General features: G+C 38.2%; 1 long non-coding RNA gene and 1 pseudogene across 3 annotated transcripts; both read right to left on the bottom strand.

Moving 5' to 3' along the window:
- Positions 1-84: 84 nt before the first annotated feature.
- LOC131312101 (uncharacterized) lies at positions 85-4,004 on the bottom strand. Of its 3 annotated transcripts, none has more exons than XR_009195706.1 (3): positions 3,628-3,992; positions 2,141-2,304; positions 85-661 (listed from the first exon to the last, which is right to left on the bottom strand). It is a non-coding gene; the product is annotated as an uncharacterized LOC131312101 (long non-coding RNA). The 3 variants fall into 3 exon arrangements; XR_009195708.1 differs by having other exon boundaries at positions 2,141-2,283; positions 3,632-3,988; XR_009195700.1 differs by having other exon boundaries at positions 2,141-4,004.
- A 319-nt stretch (positions 4,005-4,323) lies between these two features.
- Positions 4,324-14,890, bottom strand: LOC131317263 (probable 2' cyclic ADP-D-ribose synthase BdTIR; annotated as a pseudogene).
- Positions 14,891-16,467: the final 1,577 nt, after the last annotated feature.

A 16,467-nucleotide genomic window follows, 5' to 3' on the forward strand; every position in this document is an offset into this window, starting at 1 on the left:
CGGGCTATCTAGCTCGATTGTACCAAAGAATTACACAAAAATCATTGTGATGCATTATGAGATATGGCTTCTAGAAGGAGAATCTAGTGTAAAAGAAAGTAATAATATTATGGCCAAATATAAGTTCTTGGCCATTGGCTTTTGTGTCGGCAAACATCTAGGCAACTGATAATACATAGTGGAGATGAAAATTGGGGGAAAATAAAACAATTCTGATCCATGACACAAGAGCTCTGAATTTGTAGAAGTCGAACACAGATACCACAAGCACAAGCACTTAATATAAAAATTGATGGACAGATCAAGCATTCCTGTTATAGCCTATTTTAGGAATGGGACTGCCCTCTAGCATCCCTCATGCTAATGCGTCCGTTTGGCAAATCAACAATGTAAGCGAGACCAACACCAAGTACTACAATCGAGCAATCACTCTATGACTCTGAAGTAATGGACTAAACATCACTACAATTGATTGGCACCAGACCAGGATCCAACACTTGATCTACGTTGGTTGTGAATGCCATTTGCACCCATTTCTTCAAGCTTAAATCTGCTGTGGAACTCTCATGGTTAGAGCTCTTTCCAGTAAAAAGCTCGAGCAACGTGATCCCGTAACTGTACACATCTCCAGCCATCGATGGTTTCTCTCCCATACCATATTCTGCATTGAATTTCATCAAATGCAAAAAGTTATCTAGGAATCTTCTTAATATTGAGTACTTTGCATGCGAGGATGTATATATTTGGTAGCTCTATGGACAAAGAAACAATGTAGAGATAAGAAAAAAACATTCATGTGGATCACCCCAAAAACTTTCTTGACGAAGAAACTAACCTGGAGGTATGTAGCCAATGGAGCCCTTCAAGTCATTTGTAGAGTTAATATAAATTCGATCAGCCCAAAAGGAGTGTATAATTGGACCTTTTTTAATTAACTGGAGGTTAAGAGTTAAGACAAATTTGACAAAAGATAATTGGACCTCTTTTAATTAATTGGAGGTTAACACAAATTTGAACTATTCGTTTGACAAAGCAAACTAATACTATCTTGTCATTTCCCTCTAGTGCATGGCTTCAAGAGAGGGGGACAAGAGATGATGTTCTCCCTTTATTTATCCCCCTTACTAATAACAATCATAGACTCTCCCAAAGTTGCACTGGGAAACAAATATGATTAAGTTCCTTGTTATATTAGAACAACAGAGCCCTACAAAATACCAATAAATAAACTCATTTTCACTCTGTTTCTCACATAGGTATGGGAACAATAAACTCAAATTGTTCCCTCAAGTTCTTCCCTTCCCATTGGTTTAAAGTTACTTTTCTCCAATTAGTGTGGTACTAATACAAGCAGTGGCATGACTAAGGTTTTGTTTCAAAGGTGTCATTCAATAAGTCATTCGAAATTTCATGTCTCATATTCTAGTTCTACGCATCTATTCACTCCAACTTTCACATGAAATGGGGAAATGTCACATATTTCCAGCAATGTTAATTATTGTAATGTAACATCATTAAAAAAAAATTGTAACAAAACTGATCAAGTTACTGCACCTGCACATGTACTGAGTCTTAAAGATTGACCCAACTATTTAGAATTTTTTGAAACCTTCACAGGTGTCACTTAATAGAAGCTACCCCAAATTTCTTACAAAAGCCACATGTATCTCCAAAAACAAAGAATCCAGTACGCCCTTACACATGTTAATAAGAGAAGCAATATGTGGTTCAGTCTTGCTACACACACAGCAATCTGTGCACAGATTGTGCACAGATTTTGTTGTGGGGCCCACCACGGGTTCCACACAAATCATCCGAGCCATTCATTAAATGTAAAATATTTTTTCAAGGGTTTCCGTAAAAAATAAGCTCAATCCAATACCTATAGGTGCTTTATCCAACCATCTAACTTTTCATTCAGATTTCTGGATAATGAAAAGTTATATGATTGGATCGAGCACCTATAGATATCGGATTGAAATTATTTTTTACGGGGACCCTTGAAAAAATGTTTTACATTTAATGAACGGCTCGGATGATTTGTGTGGGACCCGTGGTGGGCCCCACAATGAAATTTGTGCATAATCTGTGCACAGATTGTATGTGTGTAGACTTTCTACATGTGGTTATAAGGACTTACAACTGTATTGCCTTCTTCATCCATGGGAACAACCGCACGTACAACTACTTCTCTCATGTCATGCAGATAAAGCCTGTGCCCATTTTAAAGCAGTGGATAGTAATCACTCTCTCCATATTCCAATTAATCCTACACAGTCCATCCTTCACCAGCCAACATGTCATCTAAGATATCCATTGGCAGAAACAAAACAACCAGGAAATAGTAAGGTATCAAGCTTTGGCCTACAAGTCAGAATTATCCCATAACACTAACTTCCAACAAACTCATGCACATGCACACACACCAAAATAGATAACCATGAAGTGCCAAATAGAATTTGTGAACCATAAACTCCACCTACAAGTGTTCAAGAGGCAGTCAGGAAAATGTTCCTTTTCCACAATATGTGAAGGCTTTCTAGAAAGAACCAAGACCTCGAAATGGTTACTTGTTTACAATTCAGGAATAAGTGTTTTGGTCTTATTTGTTTCCCTAAATAAGAAGATAATCCTTCCTTAGTTCCATACTCCAAATGGACATGTGAACATTCGCAACATACATCTCTACTTTCTGGTGGATGTAAACATCAACTTCCGGCAGCTATCCCTAAAAAAAATTCACAGTTGACAATGTTCATCATTCCGCCCAAATTCACTACAAGGACACATGTGTTCATTGTAGTACTCAATACTCATGTGTGCGTATCGTATATTATCTACTTTAAGCACTTCTTGAGAAGCAAAAGTGATTGTTTCAAAAAAAATTAATAGTCACTTCTCACTATCAATTTTATCTAATTAATTAAGAGATACTGACTTTATGACCGGAGGATAACATTTGATATTATATTCCCCTCAATGTATATTTTATCTGGACCATAGCAAGGTAATTACGGATTGAGTCAAGTTAAACATTTGAAAACGGAGGTTATGTTGGTGGGTGTGAGTTGTGACATTGATTAAACAGTTGGTGTACAACATTAAAGTGAAAGAAGAAGAAGATTTAGATAGCAACATGCTTTACCCAACATCCCAACATTGGTACTCACTTTTCAAGAATAAAAATCCACTCCTAAGAACGGGACGGTGGACAAAAAAACAAGGTAGGAACAGTCAAATAAAGTTAAAACCAGAATTAATACATGGGTACATGTTACAAATTTGGGGCAACAGAATCGGGCTTGCTTGACATGAATTCAAACCCGAAAAACGTATTGGACCTAGAACTGTCTAGATTGTGGTAACTCCGCCCCAAGGGAAAAGAAAGCCATTAATCCAACACCAAAAAATGTTGAGTAATTCCATCGAACAATTGGTGTGCATAACTTCATCAATTCAGAAATTCTATCGAACAATTGGTGTGCGTAACATGAACAATTGGTGTACGTAACATCAACGATTTTCAGAAACCTATCGAACAATTGGTATGCATAACATCAACAATTCATTTTTTTTAAGGGATACAATCTATGGAGATGGGGGAAAGGAGGATGGAAAAGATTGAACTTACTATGCAATTAAATATTGTAGGCAACAGAAACCGGGCTCTTCTTCGACGATTGTCGCTAGGACGAGGTCTGAGTAGCAGTCTGAAATCCAATTGGAGGTCGGAGACGAAGATGGAGTAAAAGTCAAAGGAAGACGGGGTGGTGGTTGTGTTTGGCGACTGTTGAAGCGCTTGAAAGACGAAGGGAGATGCTCAGAGGTGTTTCTAGCGTTAATCTGCAGGTTTTTTTTTGGGATGTAATGTTGGTAGCGAGGAATCTAAAGATAAACGTGAGGGGGAATTCGATTTTCCCAAGGCGAACCATTGTAAAGAAGGATTGAAGGCCGGGGTGCTTATTGGGAGCTGTTGGAAAATGGTGCGTCGTTCAGGTTGTATGGTTTTGGTTGGAGGCGTTGTATTGTGTTATTAGGAAGAGGTGCAGGATAGGACCGGTATTAGTTGCAAGTGTTAAGGGCATTTATGGAAAGCAAAAAGGAGGAAACATCTTCGTGCATTTAAAAAAAGTAGTACAGATTATATATGCATGCTAGTAATATTAAAGTTTTTTACTTAGTTGATCACTACGGGATTTTTAAAACGATGGAGTAACACAAAATACAAAGTGCATGTATAGTATGCATGTGTGTATCTATATATAAGTCCTGAAAGTATATATATATAATAATAAAGAAAGATAAAATGGAGAATTATGATGCTCACCCATTTGATGAGTCGAATGTCAAACCAACAGTGTTCTTGGCCTCCTCAATAGCTTCTCTAAACCTAAATAGTTCTGTTGCTGGACAGCTTCCATTATCCAAAACCCTAAGCTCTGAGGGTTTCACGTCAACAAATAACCTTCTTTCTGCACTCTATGATCATCATGTACAACTCGTGCAGGCAAAAATAGGAGTCGCAATAATTCGGCGATAACACAGCAATCCCTACCTTTTGTATTGGCAACAAAGGAAAATTTTTGTTGATATAGACGCTGAAAGGAGCCAATTAAATAAAGGAAAAAGGAACAAATAAACGAAACATGCATCGAATTGTTGTTACCTCCATTTACCTATCAATAATTTAGGCCCCGTTTTCGCTAGCAAAAAACACTAAAAACTTAAAGTATTTTACCATTTTGTTTCCGCTAACAAAAAAGTTTTTATCAACTCAACAATTTTTTCACTCACATGCCCAGCAAAATCTTATTCATTCCGGCCGGAAACAACTTGACATTTCTCAATAACTTATTTACTACCGAAAATATTTAACAACTTTTCAACCACTAATAAAAATCTACAAAATTTTCACTAACGGAAACACCCTTTAGTCTAACGTAAGTGATGGTTTCCTATATTTCGATTCTAGGAATCTTATGTGTCCCCACCTTTAAGTGATGGTTTCCTAGAAGAGAGAAATAACTTATTCACGGCTCCGCACAATCTCGGCCGTTCATTTTGGTTGAGATCTATTTTTCAATTTTGACTAGTAACAATTAATTGCACATCTGGACGGCCAGAATTAATTGCACAACCGACACAACAGTTATGCGTGTAGCATTTTTGTTTTTTCTATGACTAGAAAGTTCGGGTCTACTTGAGCACACTTCAACTAATTTCGAGATCTTGAAGCTAACAACCGGATAAACCATCGAGTAACTTCAAGGGACTATTGTAGCTTTAGTAACAAATAAATAACACCGCCCAAGAATTTCATATACAAGATCGATGAGTGGATTAATGTTTTGGTAACGGGAGAAACCACAGAATCAAAGTTTGGGAGGAGGAATGCAAAGAACCTTTTTCTTCGATTTTTTTGCCCAAGAATGAAGGATCTCGAACAGGTGAATTGGAGGTGCCTCTGATCTCTTCTCATTGTAGTGGGAAGGAGGGTGACGAGGTCATGGAAAGCACAAAGGTCTGTGATTCGTTGGGAGAGGAAAAGGCATCATAAGTCCATTATAGCACTTTCCAAACCCATCTAGTCTACTTCTAACTTTCATAACCTACTAAGTCCACTAATAATTTTAATGACAAAAATACCCCACCTAAGAAACAAGGGCCTTGTTTGGCTAACACGAAAATATATATTTTTCATTTTTTTTCGTTTTTGTTGCAATCAAGCCACCGCCGCCGCCACCACTGCTGCCGCTGCCATCGTGGCCGCCGCCGCCGCCACCACCATCGCCGCTGCCATCACGCCACATATAACATTATATGTGTAACAAAAAATGTATTTTTTCATTTTTCTCGATTTTTTTTATTGAACCCGCTACACTTAACATTTAATGTTATATATGTGACAAATTTCTCTTTTTGTTTTTTCCTATTTGTCTTGTATTGAGTTTTTAACGTTATACGAGTGATAAAAATTTCCTAACATACAACATTTATGTGGCAAAATTTTTCTAACATGCAACATTTCTTTTTGGTTTTTCTTGTTTTTAGTCTTTAACGTTATATGCTGGTCCTTACAAAACATATAACATTATATGTGAGTTTTTGAATATCTAAATATCGCAAAAAAAAAAAAAAACACCTAGAACATATAATATTATATTTGAGCTTCTGCAACTCTGAATCTCACAAAAAAATAAAACAAAATATATAACATTATATGTGAGCTTCTATAGTTCTAAATCTCACAAAAAAAATAGAATATATAACATTATATCTGAGCTTCTGTAGCTCTAAGTCTCACAAAACATGACATATAAAATTATATGTTCTCAAACAACATCATATCTTTCCAACAATGTTATATATCTCAAAAAATAACATTATATTTTCACATATCATGCCACCATGCATTATCCTTGTTTTCAGTCGCGCCTTAAATCCCAAGTTGAATGTTGATGGGGCCACAAGGGGTCGATCTTCATTTTTTTACCGTTTCGTCATCAAAACCTTCATTGAATCCTTCAAAATTTGTGATTTTCTGCCTCCGAATAGCATTTTCATAACCTCTATATCTACATATATACATATTCAAAACAACATAAATAACATTAATATATCTCAAAAACAAGATATAATATTATATGTCTTACCCTAGGAAAAATAAATATTATACATGACAGAAGTTCACATATAACGTTATATGCTCCATTGTCCATCTCTTATTGAATTGGTTAGCGCAGTGGCCTCTTCGACTTGCTTCTGATAATATATGGACATATTCATATGTGCTTTTGATAGGCCACTGCGTGGACCAATTTAATAAGATAAAATATAACGTTATTAGTTCTTTTTTTTTTTTTGAAGTTTTACGGGACAAAATCTCATATATAACGTTATATGTTCTCTATGCAAATTGAAATATTTTTTTATATCCACACAAGCTCATATATATATATATATATATATATATATGTGTGTGTGTGTGTGTGTGTGTGTGTGTGTAGATTTGGTATGATTCATAGTTCAGAATAAGACATTGCATTATATGTATCGATTTTAAAATAAAATAGATCCTAAATTTGTCTATATAACCATATGTGCTTTTGTTGGCATGAAAAACGTCACAGATATCCATATATAATTATATATGGATATATCATACGTGTTTTTGAGAGGCCGTTGCGCGGATCAATTCCATAAAAGAACATATAACGTTATTAGTTCCTTTGTTTTGGATAAATAAAATTAGATCTAAAGCAATAAACTCGTTGCGACGAACACAATGACAGCGGAACCGGCGAATATGTTCAGGGCGGTGGCGGCGCTTTTGGACGGAGAATAATCGAAGGAAATATCCCAAACCCGAGCCGGATGGGAAACAAGGCTTCAATTTTAGTTTCACTGACCTAATCAATTTCTCCCGAGAAAAAAAACATGTATTTACGGGCAACAAAATATCGTTAGATCTGGATTCCAATGGTTAAATCAGTGATTAGTAACATTTACTACTAAAAATCACAATCAAACAGGTATTTAATTAGGGTTTGAAAACCAATAAGAGAGTCGGTGATCAGACAGACTTTTACTTACCTACCAATCGTTGGTGAAGTGACGAGAGTAAAAAGAGGAATCGGTCGAGTCCAGCCCTATTGGTCAGACCATGATTTAAATTGGGAGTTTTGGAAATCTACCTTCTCAACGTTTTTTTTTGGATAAGCACATTCCTTTTATAAAGCGCAAACTCATTTTACAACTCTAAGGGGCATACCCCTGAAAGAACACAATCCTAAGGCACCTGAGACAAAACCTCAGAGAACCACTAAAGAGAAAAAAGGAAACAAGGCCAAAAATACCGAAAGGACTACCTAATCTTTACAGATTTTGCCTATACAAAACTGATGGAGTAAAAATCCTATTTGAGCGCCCCCAATTACAACATAACTCCATGTTCTTTTGGGATTGTTTAACCCCCCCGCCCCCCCCCCCCCCCCCCCCCCCCGCCCTCTTTGAGTGCACTAATTCCCGAATAGAAGTTACAATCTTAAGTATAACTTGATCAAAAGGAGAAAACTTGTGCTGAAAAATCCGTAGATTACGTTCTATCCACAAGTTGTAGACACAAGCAGTTAGCACACTCTTCAAAAGCTAGCATTTAAAACCAGACCCTTTAGCATTCTGGATATACCAAGCAATCATATCAGATAAGGAAGAAGGGATATGAGCAATAGAACATCGTTGCCAAATAGCACCTCAAACTGATTGAAAAAAAACACAATGAAAAAATAGATGTTCATGAGACTCTTGGCCATTGTTACAGAGAACACAACCATCCTCTACATTCATCCCCCAACTCAATAACCTATCCTTTGTACTTAGTCTCTGAAGCACAGCTAGCCATAGAATGAAAGCCTAGCGAGGCACATTCTTACTATACCAAACTATGCTTGACCAAGGCTGAATAGGAAGTTTAAGCCGAATCGCCTCCCAAGCAGAAGACACAGTAAAACCAGCTGGATGAGGGATCCACACAACTGAATCCAGCCTATCACAAATTGGTTTAAAATCAGCAGGTGTATGCTCTATGATAAACTGAGTGGCCCTATTCCTTTATCTAGGCCACCTCCACACCCCATTATGAATAATTGAGGAGATTTTAGAGTTCAAAGATCTACCAAGATTATATACAATATTCTCACCAAATTTATTAAAAAGAGGTCCGAGGGGATGCCAGTTTTCAAGCCAAAGAAAGGTACCTTGTCCATTGCCAATCAAGTACTGAATCAGAGGTTGCGCCACACTTCTAAGATTCAACAACTTTCTCATTGTCCATGAAGCATCATTAGGAATATCCATGGACCACAAACAGTGTCCCTTAATGAAGTATGAGTGAATCCACTTTACCCACAAGGTATCTGCCTTGTTACAAAGGGCCCAGAGATGCCTAAGCATCGTTGCTTTATTCCATTCCCTAAGTCTCCTGAAACCCAAACCACCCTCCTCCTTAGGGCTACAAACCTGATCCCAAGCAACCTTTGCAGTAGAATGTTCATCTCAAAACCTGACCAAAGGAAAGCCATCAAAGTGCTCTCAATTTCTTTGATTGTTTTGCTAGGGATAACAAAAATTGAGCTCCAATAGACCTGTATACTGAAAAGAACAGACTGAATCAATTGAGCCCTCCCCCCATATGTCAAGGTATTGGCAGACCAACTATGGATTCTTCTTAAGATTTTCTCTTTCAGAACCAAACAGTCAGCAGCTTTTAGCCTGGTAGAAATAAGGGGAACACCCAAGTATTTGACAGGAAGATGGGCCTCAGGAATAGGGAGGATATCCCTTAAAATAGCGTTATCACCCTCTAGAACCCCAGCATAAAAAATAGAACACTTATTCATGTTAGGCTTGAGACCAGAATAGGAGTAGAAGTCATCTAGTAGCTATTGAATAAGCTGAAAAGAAACAGTTGAAGCTCCACAAAGGATGAATAAATCGTCTGCAAAAACCAGATGAGTAAGGTTGATGCTCCTGCACTTGGGATGGTAGCTAAAGGGGCATTGATTCACTCTATAATGCAAAGAGAGCAGTAAAAGCCTCCATAATTATGAGAAACAGATAGGGGGAAATAGGGTCCCCCTGTCTCAAACCCCTCTTACCCTGAAAATACCCTTCCAAAGACCCATTAATGCCCACAGAAAACTTGGCTGAGCACACACATTGCTGAACCCAGTAGATGAACCTAGAAGGGAAACCCATAGCTTGCATAATATTGAAAAGGAAAATCCAATCAACAGAATCATAGGCCTTCATCAAATCTATCTTGATAGCACACCTAGGATCCTTATCATCTCTATGATAACCTCTAACCAGTTCTTGCATCAAAAGCACATTATCAACAATTGAACAACCTTTAACAAAGCCGATTGAGCCTGATTGATTAAACAAGGCAACATGGGTTGCAATCTGTTGGCTAAAACCTTTGTGATGCATTTATATATCACATTGCAACATGAAATAGGCCTATAATCACGAATAGAAGAAGGAGAGTTGACCTTAGGCACTAAAGAGATGGCAGTGGCATTCCATTCTTGTAGCAAATAACCAGACACAAAAAAGGATTGAACTGCAGCAAGGAGATCTGGACCTACCACTTGCCAATTCTTTTGGAAAAATGGGGAATTATACCCATCAGGACCTGGAGCCTTTTCACCATTAATTGCCCATAAAGCCTTCTTAATCTCATCATCAGATACAGGAGCTATCAAAGCTTGAGACTGAGCATCTGAAACACTAGGAACAATAACTTGCTGAAGCTGAAATCTTGCATCCACTCTGCTAGAGAAAGAAGACCCCAACAGACCTTCATAATATTGGAGAATCTCAGCCCTAACAGCTGCAGGAGTGTCAAGAATATAACCATCATCACTCTGCAAACTCAGAATAGTATTTCGAGCTCTATGAATACACAGCTTTTGGTGGAAAAATTTAGTGTTTTGATCACCCAGAGCTAACCATTTCACCCTGGACCTTTGTTTCATAAAGGATTCTTCAGCAGTCCGTAATTCCACATATTTACAAACCAACTCTTTTTCTTGGAAACATAAAGCCTCATCAGAAGGAGAAGTAAACAATCTCTCTTGCAAACTACACAATTCAGCCCGGACATCCAAAACCCTTTTACTAATGTTAGAATAGTTTTTCAGATTCAATTGCTTCAGAACACACTTCAATCTTTTTAGTTTGGAAGACAACACAAACATAGGCCTTCCTTCCAAAGGCTCCTTCCATGAGTTATTCAAAATCTGGCCAAACTCTGGATGTTGAAGCCAGAAATTAAAAAACTTAAAAGGCTTCCTGCTACCATTAGGGGGAACCATGGCTACAGATATAAGGCAATGATTTGACACACCTGGAGCAAGAAAAGAGGCTTCAGCATTAGGAAACAAATCTAACCAGGCTACATTAGTTAAAACCCTGTCAAGTTTACTTCTATTACTACCATCTCCTCCCCTTTTATTGGTCCAAGTAAACCAAAAGCCTTTAAAAGGCATATCATCATGAAAAATATCCACCAAACATTCATTAAGATCAAAAGCAGCACTGTAACGCCCCGAATTTTGGGTACATTAAAAAGACAATTTCATTGATAAAACCAAATGGAGTCTGGCTCGTTATTACAACAAAACTCCCACAAGAGTTCAATATTTATACAATGAAGGGGTTCTAGGGTTCTTAACTACAGCTCCACCTGCTCCTCCATCCTAGCCAGCTCCTCAGCTCCAAAAGCCTCCAAGGTGAACTGTTCATCTTGATCATCTACAAGGTCTGACACATTATACCAGCGTCGCCACCGATATAATATGTTAGGGTCACCAAAGGTAACACCGTGAGCTACAAAAGCTCAGCAGAATAATCCCGTACCCGCTAACCCATAACTTACAACCAAAAGATTAAAGACAATAGACAATAACCCTCACACATCCACATTCATTATTTAACGCTAGTGTCATGTCTTTCTGAGTTTCTCCTATGCGACTCGTCGTAGACGGTGTCATCATTTTCATATACCGTTTATCATTTCCAAAATCATTTTTCAACACACCCAACCTCGGTTCCGCCGTTCTGGGTTCCCGAGTATCCTCACAATGGTTTCGCCGCATCGGGTTCCCATTGGCACACATCAGCATTGGCTCTATACTGCGGATAACCAAGCCACAATTCAAAACCCTCGGTTTCGCTGCTCCGCGTTCTGTGTTTCATGCTTATGTTTCAAGCAACACCATCAAAACCCACTAACCGTTCTGTTGAAGTTCTGACCACATTGAAATCCCCAAGCTGAATCCAAGGTTTAACAGAATCCATATGATACACAGAACGCATATCATTCCAAAGGACTCTTCGGTCTCCAGCTCTATTATGACCATACACCACAGAAAGGAAAAAATTACATTTGTCCTCAAGAAAGACCACATCCACCACTATAAGTTGATCGGAGAGGAAGACTATGGAAACTTTGAACACAGAATCATCCCAACCAAGGATAATCCTAGCAACAGGCCCATCAATATAGTTATGAATAGCTTTCCAAGAGCAAGGGAAACAACCATTCATAGTTGACTGAATATTATCCAAATGGACTTTAGTCTCCACTATACCCATCAGACTGAACCTATGTGCAAAGATAACAGATCTAACTTCTTTTTGTTTGAGAGGATCATTCAAACCTCTAACATTCCAAGAACCTACTTTAATCATTGACAATTTTTTTTCTTGTTCCTACCTCGACCCCTGCCCTTTTGCACAGGAAGAGCCCCGATGCTATCCACCTCCACAATCAGTCCAGCAGTAAAATCAGTTACGGAAGGTAGAAAAATAGCATCCCCATTATCCTCCAATGCAGAAAGAGACTGCAGAACTGTAAACTTGTTGGGATCAGAAATACCCCCAGGGTCAAGAACCCTTTCTGGCTACCTTCTCAACGTTGCTAAAGGAGAGAGACGGATAGAGGGAGAGAATTGCTGGGCTCGATCGATCTGCCTTTCCCCATTGAGTTTGAGAGAGATGAGACTGTGCTCTAGATTTGTTTGGGGTCTAGGGTTTTTCTCTATATGACAGCTTATATAGGACATTTTTGTCATGGTTTAATTTATTTTTTAAAAGAAGTGGACTTAAGGCCTTACTAAACTATATTAGTGGACTAGAGGGGTTACAAACATTAGAAGTGGACTAATTGGGTTACAAGTTTTCTATAGTGGACCCTAGACTAATTTTTTAATCAATCAATTGTTAATCTGGATATGGGAAAAGAAAAGAACTTGATGGTTCTAATAGTGGCTCGGTTGCAGGGTTGTTTTTCGGTTAAAAAGAAGAAGAAAGAACTTGATGGTAGAAGGGGAGTTGGAGGTTCACTCTCAAGCTATGCTGGTCAATGGAGATCCTGTGAATTTAGGGGATATAATCACTCCGTTAATTAATGATTATCAAAAGGACAACATTCTGACTTCTTTGGGAATTGTTGAGGATGGCTCTCAATCTTTCATCATTGGGAGCCTTGTGGATTTGCAGCAAAGAAAGGGTGGGACTGGTGGTATTTCTTTTTGGGAGAGATCAACTTTTAAGGAAATTAATAAGATGGAAAGGAGGTTGAAAAGATCAAAGAGGAAAATTAAGATCTTGCCGAGCTTGGGGTCAAGGCCGACAAAGTAACACTACAAGAAAATCGGGATCTAACAACGCCCAAAAGCGTTACCAAAAAAAACAAAAAACGTTGCTGAAAGCAATACCAACGGTTCACCAACCGTTGCCCAAACCGTTGCGAGATATCCGTTGGTGTAGAGGTATAGCAACGGTTTTGACGAGCGTTGGTACAGATTTTTTTTTAGTAACTGTTTCTTTAGCAACGGTTAGGCAAGTTTTTTTTTTTAAATCTGAGGTAATTTTTTAGTAACGGTTTCTTAACCGTTGCTAAAGGCAAGTTTTTTTTTATTTAAATCTGGGGTAAAATATGACATGGCAGCCACGTGGCTCCCCACCTGTCTCACCCACGTGGCGCTGACATGGCCTCCACCTGTCACCCGCGTGGGGCATGGAAGGCAACACAATAATTTTGCTCCTCCTGGGAATCGAACCCAGGACCTTGCGTATGCGCGCGTGAGTGCGAACCAGCTGGGCTAGCCCAACACTTGTGTAATATTGAGGGCCTTTTAATATTTATACTATGCAAACCGGTTGGACTAACTTATGTCATTAGAGTTTTATCGATTTATTCTTAATCCAAGTTTTTAAATTCGGTTTATACTATACAAACACCTACTTTTTTTTTCCGATTGGAACCGTCTATTTTTTACATAGTAAAGATAGCTATGCTTGTTTGGACAAATAAGCCAAAGTGGCTTATTTTTTGTCCTTATTCAAATTTTTTTTGCATTTGTTAGTTTCTCGTCAATTTTTTTGGGATTATTGCTTCGTCATGACGAGAGGAATCTAAAAATTAAAAAATTTCGATCAAAACTTAATTTTTTTGAATAAAGACAAAAAATAAGCCAATAAGCCAATTTTTTCGTCTTTATAGTCCGGTTTTTAGTAACGGTTATGGAAAACCGTTGCTATAGTCTTGTAACCTAGTAACGGTTGCATGAAAACCGTTGCTATAGTCCTGTTTCTAGTAACGTTTTGCAAACCGTTGCTAAACACCATCTATACCAACGGTTTTTTCAACCGTTACTAAAAAAACCATTGGGAGATCCCAAATTTCTTGTAGTGTAAGTCGTAGAAAAAAGATATCCCTTCTTCCTCTTTATCTTTCGGTGAAATCAAGAACCGAAACTCCCTTCTTTTCAAGGAAGCTCGAGAGATGATGGATCTTGGTGCCAGATTGGGCATTCAATATAGAGAGGGGAGGAACTTTATGCTTAAGACTCTTGTGCAAATGCAGGAGGCCGAATTAGCAGAAAGAATTGACGCTGTTGATAATTTGGTGAATGAGCTTGAGTTGGAGGATGATGTCGACTTCGAGGAAGATGTCTCCCTTTCATTGGAATTTTGAATCATCATCTGATATGTTAAATCAGAAGCTTCAATCTTGCCATACTTCATACTTGAATTTTTTTCCTGATAGCTGAATGGGGTATTCGATTGGGAAAGTTTGAAAGACGTACACAGCGATTCATACCTTACAATCTCGCATGGCCGCATCTATTTTCTCGAATAACGTGTCCCCCGGCTTCATTGACTTGTTGTCCAAGAATGGTCTCAAATTTAGCCTGGAAAAATGATTGTATAAAAGCCCTGCGACGTTTTTATATGTATCAATCCGCCTATGGCTGATAAACACATGGCAGTTGGATTGGGTTGCTTTCCCGCGCCGGAAAATCTGTCCCCGCAAACTCATGGTTGTTGATGAACGTTGCATGCCTAATGTCTTTTCTCCCTCTTCTAATTTCCTTCTTTAGAACGATTTTTGTTGTACTTCGGGAATATTAGTGCACGGGGGCTATTTATAATTAAGTTGACGTCGACTTTCAAGGAAATGAATTCTTCATTTCAAGTGGTAGAAAGTGAAAAGTGAAAAATGAATACGTCTTTTTGGCTTTTCTTGTAGAAAGTTAAAAATGAAAAGCACATTTTACTAGAATGGATTTTCAACTTTGCATCCAAACAGGCAGAACACCTAAATGAGAATGTGAAAAGTAGAAAAGTGGGTGCACAAACACTCTCTTTAAAAGAATGTTTGACCCAATTGACCAAAAAAAAATAAATAAATGTTTGGCCAGAGGAGTAAAAAAGTCTTGACTTTGTGAACTATCTGGGCATTGCTTTCAGGGGTGTTTGAGAACTTACTTTTTGACTTTTCATTTTTAACTTTTTAGCTTTTTGGCTCTTTTAATTTTGATCAGAATGTATTTTAAATTTTGTAGAGTGTTTGGATGAAATGTGTAGAATATATTTTACCGCAAGAGTAATGTTTGGAAAATATGTGATAAAAATGAATTATGAGTTGTATTTTTACTATATTACCCTTGTTTTGAGACAAACCAAAATTTATCTCTTTCATCCACGCACGAACCAATTCCAAACCCATTTCTCTCTCTCCTCCTCCCATACCCAATCTCCATTTCTACAAATCAAGAGCCCATTTTCCTCCTAAACAACCAACAGCCCAGACACCCCTCCCCCTCATACAAAATCAAAATCGTCGGGGTGGATCTGGGATAGGGTTTCGAAATTGAATCTGGTGGGTCTTTTAGAGTTTTTAGTGGAGTAGATGGATGTGTAGTGGGTTTGATGGTGGGTTTAATTTTTGGAAACGGAAAAAAACAAGCGAAACAATACAATTTGTCATGTTTGGTGGGTTTAATTTTTGTCAAAATTTGTATGCTGGAATGGAAGATATATACAGAGTCTCTTTTATGTTCTGGGTTCTTCCATGGTCAGATCGAAATGGAAACCATAATTCTAACCCAGAGGAAATTCTCCCTGTTCTTGTGGTGGGAGATGCAGAAGTGTGAAAGAGGTGAACGATTTCCCCACTTTGGTCGAAGGTCCAGTCGTCTGCTCTGGCCTCTCTCTTCTCGTATTCTCCTGGTATGTGAGAACTGCGAGAATGTGAAGGAAATCAATAGAGGGGACAAAACCAGGGCTTTGTGGAATTATCTCAAAAAGGAGAGGGTAGAGATGTCTTTTGGCATGGCAAGAGAACAAAATGAGAAAATGAGAATGAGAAAAGCTCCTCTGAGCTCTTTCTGGCTTTTGTCTTAGAAACATGAAAATGGAAAACCCATTTTCCGGAAAACCTATTTTCCCTCTGCCAGCCAAATAGCCAAAAGCCAAAAATCATAAGTGAAAAATGGGAAAAGCCACCATCCAAACGCCCCCTTATCCTTCAAAGTCAATCACAATGCGATTGATCTCTTTTGACAAACACCAGCAGTAAATTTTAAAGAGAGAAATAAGTTATTCGCGGTTTCG

The sequence above is a fragment of the Rhododendron vialii genome, chromosome 2a, assembly GCF_030253575.1.
Source record: "Rhododendron vialii isolate Sample 1 chromosome 2a, ASM3025357v1".
NCBI lineage: Eukaryota > Viridiplantae > Streptophyta > Magnoliopsida > Ericales > Ericaceae > Rhododendron > Rhododendron vialii.